The following is a 10,178-nucleotide window of genomic DNA, read 5'->3' as shown; positions in this document are numbered from 1 at the left end:
TGATTTTTTTTTTACCAAAAATATGTAGCAGAAAACAATTTGGCCTAAAATGTTAAAAAAATTAGATTTTTACATTTTTGGGGGGGAATTTCATATAAAAAAATGTGAAAAATATTGTTATTTTTGCAAAATTTACGCTCTTTTTTTGTTTATAGCGCATGATCAAAAAATCGCACAGGTGATCAAATACCACCAAAAGAAAGCTCTGTTTGTTTGAAAAAAATGACGTCAAAATCGTTTAGGTACAGCGTCGCACGACCGTGCAATTGTCCATTAAATTCACGCAGTGCCGAATCGCAAAATAGGCCCTGGTCAGGAAGGGGGTAAAATCCGGGGGGCTTAAGTGGTTAATGGACAACTGCGCGGTCGTGCGACGCTGTACCCAAATGAAACTGACGTCCTTTTTTTTCCCGCACAAGCAGAGCTTTCTTTTGGTGGTATTTGATCACCTGCGCGCTTTTTATTTTTTGCGCTATAAACAAAAATAGAGCGACAATTTTAAAAAAATAACGATATTTTTCACATTTTTTTATATGAAATTTTCATTAAAAAAAATATAAAAATAAAAATGTTTTAACATTTTAGGCCAATTTGTTTTCTGCTACATATTTTTGGTAAAAAAAAAAAAAAATGCAATAAGCGTATTTTGATTGTTTTTTCGCAAAAGTTATTGCGTTTACTAACTACGGGAAAGATTTCTGTCATTTTTATTGTTTTATTTTACGAGTAATGGCGGCTGTCTGCGTTTTTTTTGGCGGGACTGCGACATTGCGGCAGACAGATCGGACCCCTAACTGCCAATTTTGACACTTTTGGGGGTACCAGTGACATTACTACAGTAATCAGTGCTATAAATATGCACTGTTACTGTCAAAATGACACTGGCAGGGAAGGGGTTAACTTTACTGGTGATCAAGGGGTTAAGTAGGTCCCTAGGGGAGTGATTATAACTGTAAAGGGGCGTGGCTTGTGATGTAACCACAGAGACATACGATCCTACATAGCAGGATCGTATGATCTCTGCAGTTACACCAGGGAGAATGACAGGCGGCTTTGTTTACATCAGCCGCCTGCCTTTCTCCCTCTGCAGCGGGAGATCGCGAGTGACCGCCAGACATCGGAGCCGCCAGTCACTCGCGTGAGGATCTCAGTGAATGATTGGGGGCGGGAGCACCCCTACGTCAATTTACCCAGCAGCGGCTGCCTGCTGCAGTATATCTGTGGTGAGCAGATATTGATATTGATATTTCTCGACAGGTTTCGCAGAAGTATCTGCTTCTTCAGGAGAATGTATAACAATTGCTCTAAGAAGATATAGAAAAAGTGCCTCACATTTAAGCCTTCAAAATGAGGCCGTTTGATTTTCGAGGTTCGAGTCCCATAGACTTCAATGGGGTTCGATTGTTCGAACAAACTTTTCCTCTGTTTGCGGTTTTCTGGTACAAACCGAACCGGGGGGTGCTCATCACTAGGTGGACCTAATAAAGTGGCCGGTGAGTGTAGTTCAACCGATAAAAGGTTGGTTCAGGTCAAACTATGTGTTGAGTCACCCTGGCAGCTTATCCCTCGCATTCATGTGCCTTTGCAAAACCTGCCATGAAAATTCAGCTACTTTGCATCTCTGTCAGATTTATTTCATTCGGAGGCCTCCATGGTGGAGTCATTTGATAGATCTTAGCCTACAGCTTCCATGTAAGCAAATTAATCCAAATCATTCAACCTTCCACGTCAACTCAGGGCAGAGAATCATTTCAGCATTTGAACTATAGAGATAAGAGCAATATCAGCTCCAGCCAGCCTGATGGGGATCGATTCTAATACCCCCGTCGTGGTGGCGTGTCTTACCGTGATCACATTATTGGCAATCACCGGGATATTGATGGATCTCTTCATTCTATTTGTGATTCTACAAAAAGGTCATAGAAAGAAAAGCCTTCATTCTGGAGATGCAATCCGCACTGCCATGATCATATCCAATGTCTTCCTGATCCTGATGATGATTGCCGCCTTGTTCTGCTACAGCTTTATATTTGGAATGTATCCCACCATACACACTGCAATTAATGTCTTGGCCTTGTGCAGCATCAGTTCCAGCTTGTATCTCACCACCATCTTCAGCTCCTTCTTGTTCAGGTCCAGCATTCTGGCCTGGATGAAGAGGAAGGTGGCTCTTGTCATCCCTCGGTTGGTGGTGGCCATCGTGGTCTTCTCTTTCTGCTGCAGCCTTTTGAGTTTCTTGTTCATTGATGGAGAAATTCCCACAAACAACTCTGTCTCAGCTGGACATTTTAATGACTACAATGATCTGGGTGCACATGCGTTAGGTCTCACCTTAGCTTCGTTATTGGTGCCGTACTTCATGATGGCCCTGACCACCATCTCCGCAGCCGGCACCCTGATAATTCACAGTTATAAAATGAAGAAGACCGGAACGGTGAACACCGAGGCGTATAAAAGGACGGTCTTCAGGATGACGCTCTTCTTCACCTTCCACACTCTCTTCTCTTTGTCTATATTTCTTGTGTATTTTTTACCTCCTGGTCCCGAGATTTGGATGGCGCTAATAATTATGTATTTATTATTTTCTGTGCATTCCCTCATCATTATTTACAGCAGCGAAAACCTGAGGAACATCTGGAAGATGACAATTGGGGGTATTTTTTGTTGTAGGTAATTTTCCCAAGCTGAAAACACCTAAAATAGATGTAAATCATGAAATTAATATATGTTTTTTTTTTTTTTTAAGACAAAATGCTGTGTGTATAAATTTTTTGAGCGCTATTTTAAAAAAAACTAAAAAAAAAAAAAAAACTAAAATGTATCCCTTACCCACCTCAATACCGGGCACTTTTACACCCTTTCTGCCCAGACCAATTTTCAGAGCTGTCACAATTGAGAATTGAGAGGGATGAATGAAGAGAGGGGTGGATGGAGGGATAGATAGAGGGATGAATAGAGGGAGGGATGGAGGGGTAAATGGATGAATAGAGAGAGGGGTGGATGGAGGGGGGGATGGAGGGAGGGAGGGAGAGATGGTTGAATGGAGGGAGGGAGGGAGGGAAGGAGAGCTTGTTGGATAAAGGGAGAGATGGTTGGATAGAGGGATAGATAGAGGGAGGGAGGGATGGATGGAGGGGAGGATGAATAGAGGGATGGAGGGAAGGATGGATAGAGGGATGGAGTGAGGGAGGGATTAATAGAGGGATAAATGGAGGGAGGGAGGGATGGAAGGAAGGATGGATGAATAGAGGGAGGGATGAATAGAGGGATGGAGTGAGGGAGGGATAGATGGATGGTGGGAGGGATGGATGGAGGGAGGGATAGAACAGACATCCTTTCCTGGTGCTGCTCGTCTATCTTTCTGTATCACAGTGTGAAAACAGTCTCTGCTCTCTGATTGGTGGCAGAATCTGTGTCTTTGGACTCAGGGGCTGAGAAATGATCCGTCTGCCTCTTGTATGATATCCTCCATAGCAGGCTATTTTCTCTCCACTCCTATCCATCTGCCGATACCTCCTCTTGATATACTGTAGCTGAGATTAGAAGTTAAGTCAGGCGGGCTGAGGAAGGGGGCGGGTACAATGCTTTCTCATTGGCTGATAAAGCCGCAGAGAGGCTGTATATCAATCCGCCTCTGAAATCAGACTGCCGGGTCTAACTAAAGATTATCGACTTATGCTGCCGGAGCAGCTGTATCCCTCCACAGGAAAAGAAGTCCCCAGCCTTTTGGAATCAAAAGAAGGTGAGCAGGTCCTAAAAAAAAAATAAAAAAATTGTGACATTTGCAAATAGTGGAATCAGAATTTTAGGGGTGCTTAAATAATTTTTGGGAGTGCTTAAGCACACCCACCTGGCGCTGCCCCTACCGGGGACTGTCCCTGGAAACCAGGGAAGTCACCCTACCATAGACACACTCCTAAACCTTGTGGACGGCCTTCCCAGAAGAGTTGAAGCTGTTATAGCTGCAAAGGGTGGGCCAACTCCATATTGAACCCTATGGACTAAGACTGGGATGCCAATAAAGTTCTTGTGTGTGTAAAGGCCAGCATCCCAATACTTTTAACAATATAGTGTATGTATGTGTGTGCATATATATATATATATATATATATATATATATATATATATATATATTTTTTTTTTTTTTTTTTTCTAGAATAGGTAAAAGGAAAATTGTAGTTTTAGGGGTGCACAATTTTAAAGATAAATACGAGAGGAATCCAATAATTTGGTAAATAAATATATTAAATATTAAAAATCAAATAGTAGTTCCTCCACATAGTTTCCTGGCTGCAAACCCCTAACACTGCCCGGGTCAGGCATGGAAGTTGTAATTTTCTTTTGAAAGACAACAACAGAATAAATTAAATGGCTAAGCCCCTTCAATTTAAATCTAACTACTACTTCTACTGCTACTACTACTACTACTACTACTAATGATAATAATAATAATAATAATAATAATAATAATAATTATTATTATTATTATTATTATTATTATTATGATTTTGATGACGATGGTTATTATTATTATTGTTATCATTATTATTATTATTATTATTATTATTATTATTATTATTATCATTATTATTATTATTATTATTGTTATTATTATTATTATTATTATTATTATTATTATTATTATTATTATTATTAATAATAATAATAATAATAATAATAATAATAATAATAATAATAATAACAATAGGAATTATTACTTTTTTTTTTTTTTTTAAGTGGAAAAACAGTTCATCACTTTTATTTGTACGTTTTAATCATTTCGATGATGACAAAGCTGATACAATGTGATAAACACTCTGCGTGACATCAATATTATTTACATATTTATTTGCCGGATTATTTGTGAACAAACATACAAAAGTATATCTGAAAGTAAATGGATAATTGAAATATGATTTATACGGTACATAGAACGATCGGTTGTGTCAGCCCCGCTGTCTCTATAGAGCAGAGAACTGGGAATTATTCTTCCTGGTCATCATTTATTGGAATTATTGCCATCAGGAAAAAATAAAAGGCGAGGAGAAATATATTTGGGGAAAGTATAAATGATGTACAGATGACAAGTAATTATAGTCAGTAAAGCTGGTTATGGTTTTTGGGCAATTAAAAAAAAAAAAAAAAAGGTGGTGTGAATATTTCATTTATTTTATGCATTTAATTCATGAATTAAATGTAAATAATTTTAGTTATGTATTTATGTGGATAAAAGTGTGTTTTATGTGTGTAAATCACGGAATTGTCATTTTATAGTAAAGTTTATGACAATAAAGTCCTTCTCATTTTGTTATTCTTATTATTATTACTAATTACTTTTATAGATATGATGATGATGAAATGAAGCATTAACCAATCGCTGACCATGCTATAGCCTGTCACTGCCCATCAGTGCTGCCTAGCAGTGCAGCCTCATCAGTGCGTTCTCATATGTGCCCATCAGTACCACCCTATCAGTGCTCATCAGTGTAGCCTCATCAGTGCCACCTTGCAGTGCCTATTAGTGCCCATCAGTGCCACCTAGCAGTGCAGCCTCATCAGTCCCACTACATCAGTGTCATCTCATCTGTGCCCATCAGTGCCACCTCATCAGTGTCCATCAGTGCAGCCTCATCAGTGCCTATCAGTGCCCCCTAACAGTGCAGCCTCATCAGTGCTGCCTTATCAGTGGTACCTCAGCTGTGCCTATCAGTGCCTCCTCATCAATGCCCATCAGTGCAACCTCAACAGTGCACATCTGTGCAGCCTATCAGTGCCAAATCAGTGCAGCCTCATCAGCACACAGCAATGATGCCTAGCAGTGCAGCCTCATCAGCATCACCTCATCAGTGCTACCTCATCTGTACCCATCAGTGCCGCCTTATCAGTGCTCATCAGTGCAGCCTCATCAGTCCCACCCCATCAGTCCCACCCCATTAGTGCCACCTCATCAGTGCTTATCAGTGCAGCCTCATCAGTGCCTATCAGTGCCCCCTCACAGTGCAGCCTCATCAGTGCTGCCTTATCAGCGGTACTTCATCTGTGCCCATCAGTAGAGATGATCGAACATTGACTGTTCGAAATTCGGCCGAATTCCGAACTATTTGCTGAAAAAGTTTGGAATTCGACAACCAGAACCGACCAAAATGCAATGGGACAGGAACTGGGCTTTAAAAGCCTGTGATTGGACCAGAACCATCAGTAAAAGCCAATTGAGGGGGCAGGAGGATGCTAGGAATGTGATTGGAGTGACTAGGGGGTCCAGAGGCCAATCAGTAGTGAATACGCCCCCCCAGTATATAACATAGCCCGCCAAATTCCTAGCATTGTAATACAGGGATGTGGAAGAGAGTGGAAGCAGTTCTGTTACTTCTGCTTCAAAGTGTCATTTAGCAATTATTAGTGTGAGGAAAGGGATATCTAGTGTAGTTAGGGTGCTATTTTCAACTATAGTTAGATTTAATAATCTAGTTTCTGTAGGGAAAGCGTTAAGTGCCAGGGTGACCGTAATGTAGTGTAGGGTTAACTGACTCTGACTGCTATGGCAGGGTGACAAAACCCTTCCATTTCAGGGTGATCGCTATAGAGAAAAGATTGTTTGTATTAGAATTGCAGTAGAGCAGGGTAGTGGCTCTGCTCCTTTTACACCTGGCCGTTTTTGTTGCAGGCTTTTTTTTGGGCATTTTTAGGCGTCTTTGGAGGCAGGCATGACATCTGAACTTCTGTATAGGGGTATATATACACATACACATATATGTATTTATACACATATATAGGTGTGATAGGAGCGAAGCCATATGCCTGCAAATAATTTCATTAGCGCAGCCATAGGGTTCTGCTACTTTCACACCTATATGTGTGTATGTGTATAAATACATATATGTGTGTGTGTATATATACCCCTATACAGAAGTTCAGATGTCATGCCTGACTCCAAAGACGTCCACAAAAAAGCCCAATAAACGTCTGCAACAAAAACGGCCGGGTGTGAAAATAATGGAGCCACTATCCTGCTCTACTGCAATTCTAATACAAACAATCTTTTTTTTCTGGTTCTGGACATGCTACAGAGCTGAAACTTCTCAGGTACACTTTTTAGACCCCCCAGACACTAAATCCAAAGAAATCTCTATTTTTTTTTCAATATTTTTTTCAATAATTGGCTCTCTATCAAAAATGACAATTTTTAAGAACTTTTTTTTGTGTGATTAATAGTCCCTGGGGCATGACCCAGAACCCTAGGCACTTTTTAGGGGCATTTATTGGGTTTTAGGGCTTCAAAATGATGTTTTTTGATTACCGAAGTTTGGGTCCCATTGATTTCAATGGGGTTCTGAAATCCGGGCCGAATTTTCTGGAAGTTCTGGTGTTCTGGTCGAACCGAACTTTTGAAAAGTTCGATCATCCCTACTGTCTAGCAGTGCAGCCTCATCAGTATCACCTCATCAGTGCTATCTCATCTGTACCCATCAGTGCCGCCTTATCAGTGCTCATCAGTGCTGCCTCATCAGTGCTCATTAGTGCAGCCTCATCAGTGCCACCTTGCAGTGCCTATCAGTGCCCATCATTGCCACTTAGCAGTGCAGCCTCATCAGTCCCACTTCGTCAGTGTCATCTCATCTGTGCCCATCAGTGCCCTCTCATCAGTGCCTACTAACAGTGCAGCCTCATCAGTGGTACCTCATCTGTGCCCATCAGTGCCGCCTCATCAATGCCCATCAGTGCAACCTCAACAATGCAAATCAGTGCAGCCTATCAGTGCCAATCAGTGCAGCCACCTCAGCACACAGCAATGCTGCCTAGCAGTGCAGCCTTATCAGCATCACCTCATCAGTGCTACCTCATCTGTACCCATCAGTGCCCATCAGTGCCACCTATCAGTGTGCATCAGTGCCCCCTAGAAGTGCAGCCTCATCAGTGCCACCTCATCTGTTTCCATCAGTACTGCCTAATTAGTGCCCATCAGTGCAGCCTATCAGTGCTCACCAGTACAGCCTATCAGTGCCCATCAGTGCTGCTGCATCAATGGCACCTGATCTGTGCCCATCAGTGCAACCTCATCAGTGCCACCTCATCTGTTCCCATCAGTGCTGCCTAATTAGTGCTCATCAGTACAGCCTATCAGTGCCCATCAGTGCCACTGCATCAATGGCACCTTCTCTGTGCCCATCAGTGCAACCTCATCAATGGCACCTCATCTGTGCCCATCAGTGCTGCCTCATCTGTGCCCATCAGTGCAGCCTATCAGCTGACATCAGTAAAGAAGAAAAATTACTTATATGCAAAATGTTATAACAGAAACAAGAAAAGCTTTTTTTTGTTTGTTTGGCAGAAAATAAAAAACCCCGATCGGTGAAGAAATACCACAAAAATAAATCTCTATCTGTCTAAAAAATAAATATAAAAATGTCATTCAAAGTGTGAGAGATGAAAATTGTCCTGGGCAGGAAGGAGGGGGAAGGGGAGGGGAGGGGGGAGGGGAGTGCCCGGTAGGTAAGCTGATATTATCATTTAAAATTCAAACAAATAATTTTTGTTTGTGTAAATGTTTTATTTGGATATAATTGTCCTCATTCCGTACATTCAGAGAGTTTAATAATCTGATGAGTATTAGAAATAGAGAGAGTTTATACCCCCCCAGTACATACTGTATACCACAATGGGGGGGGGGGGGGTCCTACAGGCACTGCAACATACCCTGTTCCCGGGTCCCCACCCCGCCTGCTTACTCCCCTGTGATAGGACACTGCACAAGTCTGTCAGCAGATCCTGGCCAATGACCTGCTGATCAGATGTGTCCAATAACAGCCCAGAAACCTGTGTTGACAATCAACACAGAGCTCTGAACAGAGGGAATGATTGTTTTATTTCTGCAAATCAGAGAAATGAAACCGATCGATTGGTAGTAAAAAACAGCACATATTACACATTGTTAACCCCTTAATTACCAGAGATGTTAACCCTTTCCCAGTGTCATTAGTACAGTGAATAGTATTATCACTGATCAATGTATTAGTGTCACTGGAGATGTCAGTGGCAGTTAGTTCCCCCCCCTTGTCAGTTAGTCCGTTCCCCCTCCCAAGTGTCAGTTAATCCGTTCCCCTTCCCCCGTGTCAGTTAGTCCGTTCCCCCTTCCAAGTGTCAGTTAGTCCGTTCCCCCTCCCAAGTGTCAGTTAGTCCGTTCCCCCTCCCCAGTGTCAGTTAGTCTGTTCCCCCTCCCCAGTGTCAGTTAGTCTGTTCCCCCTCCCCAGTGTCAGTTAGTCTGTTCCCCCTCCTCAGTGTCAGTTAGTCCGTTCCCCCTCCCCAGTGTCAGATAGTCCGTTCCCCCTCCCCAGTGTCAGTCCGTTCCCCCTCCCCAGTGTCAGTTAGTCCGTTCCCCCTCCCCAGTGTCAGTTAGTCCGTTCCCCCTCCCCAGTGTCAGTTAGTTCGTTCCCCCTCCCAGTGTCAGTTAGTCCGTTCCCCCTCCCCAGTGTCAGTTAGTCCGTTCCCCCTCCCCAGTGTCAGTTAGTCCGTTCCCCCTCCCCAGTGTCAGTCCGTTCCCCCTCCCCAGTGTCAGTTAGTCCGTTCCCCCTCCCCAGTGTCAGTTAGTCCGTTCCCCCTCCCCAGTGTCAGTTAGTCCGTTCCCCCTCCCCAGAGTCAGTTAGTCTGTTCTCCTTCCCAGTGTCAGGTAATCCATTCCCCCTCCCCAGTGTCAGTCCGTTCCCCCTCCCCAGTTTCAGTTAGTCCGTTCCCCCTCCCCAGTGTCAGTTAGTCCGTTCTCTTTCCCTGTCAGTTAATCTATTACCCCTCCCCAGTGTCAGTCCGTTCCCTCCCCAGTGTCAGTTAGTCTGTTCCCCCTCCCCAGTGTCAGTCCGTTCCCTCCCCAGTGTCAGTTAGCTGTTCCTCCTTCCCAGTGTCAGTTAGTCCATTCCCCCTCCCCAGTGTCAGTTAGTCTGTTCCCCCTCTCCAGTGTCAGTTAGTCCGTTCCCCCCCCCAGTGTCAGTTAGTCCATTCCCCCTCCCCAGTGTCAGTCCGTTCCCCCTCCCCAGTGTCAGTTAGTCCGTTCCCCCTCCCCAGTGTCAGTTAGTCTGTTCTCCTTCCCAGTGTCAGGTAATCCATTCCCCCTCCCCAGTGTCAGTCCGTTCCCCCTCCCCAGTTTCAGTTAGTCCGTTCCCCCTCCCCAGTGTCAGTTAGTCCGTTCT

This window comes from Pelophylax lessonae, assembly GCF_965119305.1.
Source record: "Pelophylax lessonae genome assembly, chromosome: 6".
Classification (NCBI taxonomy): Eukaryota; Metazoa; Chordata; class Amphibia; order Anura; family Ranidae; genus Pelophylax; species Pelophylax lessonae.
This window is presented reverse-complemented; position numbering follows the sequence as displayed.